Source organism: Ciconia boyciana, chromosome 6 (genome assembly GCF_034638445.1).
Source record: "Ciconia boyciana chromosome 6, ASM3463844v1, whole genome shotgun sequence".
NCBI lineage: Eukaryota > Metazoa > Chordata > Aves > Ciconiiformes > Ciconiidae > Ciconia > Ciconia boyciana.
Genome location: NC_132939.1, coordinates 45,732,168 through 45,735,252, shown reverse-complemented (window position 1 = coordinate 45,735,252; position 3,085 = coordinate 45,732,168).

The following is a 3,085-nucleotide window of genomic DNA, read 5'->3' as shown; positions in this document are numbered from 1 at the left end:
TCTCCTGTGTTTGGAGTTTTGTGTTTTGTGGTGGGTTGGTTTTTTTTTTTCCCCCAAGAGAGGAAGGGAAATATGCATACAGTCAGCTGGCTTCATGGTATTCTGTTTGATTTTTTTTTTTTTTTTTTTTTGCTTATAGAAAGAGGGCCAAGGGGCTTGCAGGTTATTTGCTATGGGGGAAAAAAAAAGACAAGTTCTGTGTCCCTTCATTAAAAAAAAACCCAAACAGAACAACTCTTTTCTCTTGCTGCATCTCCTCCTACTGACGTCAGGGGGCTTTTGTGTGTGTATTTATTTCAACAGTTTGAGTGCCAAGTGGGAAATGAGTAATGGGAAGAGAGAGGCTCAAAGGGAAGAAGTACCTGTTTCTCTCAGAACAGCTTCTACTGAGCATTAAGGCTTACAGAAGCGAGAACCCACCTACCTGCTCAGCTAACTGTTCCTGCACACTGTACTTAATGCCTGTCACTTCTCACTTGTTATCAGGGTTTTTAGTAAATTGTGAAATGTCTTGAGAGGCAGAGCTGGGTTAAAGACTTAAAATTCACCAGAGATTTGGATACTGAATATGCAGCATGTCTCTGAGAAGGGGATTGTACTGCAGTAGCAGAAGAGGAAGCTGAGCTGGCGTGAATAACATAGCCTGAGTAGGGCCAGGGCCACACTAACCCTGATAGCAAAGCAGCAGGGTAAATCTCTGTGCTGAGCCTGATGCTTTGGCTAAACTTGCTAAGTTTTAAACCAGTTATCAGAGACTTTCTGGATATTGCTGTCTGTCTTGACCTGAAACAATAGCTCAGCAAAGAGGGGTGAATTGCCCAGGGTTAGCTCCAAAACAAAGATAACAAATGAAGCCTGGTGATTTCATTTCAATAACTTCTGTTTAATCTACAGTTTCAATCTCAGCATTAGCTGTTTGCCTGTCACTTTTTATCTTTTTCTAGGTTCCCATAAGCTGCTGCTACGTTACTGAAGGACTTGCAGAGGGAGCTGCTGGAATTTTTTTGTTCCTTGTTTGCTTCCTGTTGCAACTTCCTCGTACAAAGTAGTCATTCTTACTTTGAGAACACAAACCACTCTGCGACCATTTAAAACAACTTTTACACAACAGAACTAGTCTAATACATTAAAAATCAGAATCTGAAAAAATAACTGGCTTAGAAATGTGCAGGAACTGTCACCAATTATAAGCAGATGATTCTCTAAAAGGGTCTGTAGGACACCTATTTCCCCCAAAAGACCCTTTAACAGTATGTGACAAACAAAGACCTTTAGCATGAGGCCAAAATCACCAAAAACTACCTTACAACTCAAGAAGAAAGCAAAAGAAGGGGTATATTTTTGTCATAGTTCCCTACTATTACAGCAACTAAGATGAAAATAAGCAGATGACTCAAGGAAGGGCACAAGCCCTGTGTTTTAGAGGTCCCTAGCAACTTGGCCTGCAGGAAAATTACAGCTTTTTATATTAAATCTAGTTGTTGATTTAACCCTGAACATACGAGTGAAACAGCTAACAGGTTTTCTGATGTGAAGTTCCTCAGTGTACTGTCTGGGGACAGGCAGGTGTTTGACCTTTTTTAGCTGTAGCAGTTCTTAAACATTCTGGATGGAAATTAAAAAAAAAAATTAAAAATAAATCAGAAGCCAAGTTAGGAATTGAGGGAAGGTTGCTGTGGGAAGGAAATTCCTTCTCAGCTCCTGAAGGCGATACACTGAGGAACAGAACTGTCACTGATCTGTTCTTCACACTTTATACAAGAAGCCTGGAGATTGGAACAAATGCTCTGTATCACGATTCTTAATTTCCAACTCCTGCCACATGCTCCCTTCCATGATCTTCTCCAAGTCCATCTTGAAACAATGTAGGTTCCTTGCCTGTGCTAATCTGTTTGGAAGGTTTTTCCATGATCTCACTGCTCTCCTGGTTAGAAACCTAATTTCCAGTCTGAGCTTATTCATGACCTATTTTTGATCTTGTGTGGCATTATTCTTTAATTAAGTATTTCTTCTTCCGCCCTTTGCCAACTCTGAGTCCCAGCTATTGTGCGTGGTAAGTAACACATGGGGACAGTTGTTCTGTTGCCTCAAGAGCCTGGCCGGTTCAGGGTATCTCTGCTGTTCTATGCACATGAATTGGTAGATGGACTCAAACAGTAAGTGCCTGCTACTGCTAGCTTTTCTAACTCCCTGAATTTCTGATCCTGGGCTTCTTGTGTTGAGGAAGCATTTAATAATACTCCTCCCAGTTCTCCTTTTCTAATTCAAACAATGTCACACTGGATTTCTAAATGGTCACGTTACAGATCTGCAGTTGGTAAGACATAGCCCCAGGATTGTCACCAGCATTCTAGAAAAGCATCTAAATAAACTCTTGGGGCTGCTGCAGAACAAGTGTGGAATAAACCTACCTACACAGCTTTCATTATTCAGCTGAGCATGAGCAATGACCAAGCAGCAGCTCTGGATCCTGTCATGTAGCGCAGATACCAAGGATGGAAGAACACAGCAGTCTGTGTGCTGCAAAGAAGTTAACTGCTTGCATAGCTTCCTCCCCTCCCTCTGACTTCCAAATGCCTCATCTAAATGCTAAACAGTTTTGAAGAATGTAGAGTCCTTCCTATGGCAAAAAAAAAAAGAGGAACCCCTCACACCCCAATCTTTTGTAGGTAGCTACAGTAAGAATGCTACGCCAGCCAGAACCACTGTCACTGTTAGCATGTTCAGGGGTGAACATCTGCACCTACAGAGCAGTACAGCAAACAAGAGGCAGGTGCTCTGTTTGGCCCAGCTCTTCTTCTCATGAACAGCACTACTCTGCTTTTGGAGAAGGAAAAAAACTGAGTCTGCAGCCACTGATGAGCTAAAGGAGAGCAGCTCTCTTCACATCAGACACCACTAGTTTAAAAAAAAAAAAAAAGCCCAAGCCTGCCTAACCTACAGGCAAAGTATGATTCCGAAGAACAGCCCCTTTCTGATGGCTGGTTTCCTCCTCGCTGCTGTCCCACTGACAGCCTGTAGCAACAGCCTTTCTTCCCTGCTCAGCTGACTGAACAGTGACAGCCTTACACCTACACTGGGACTC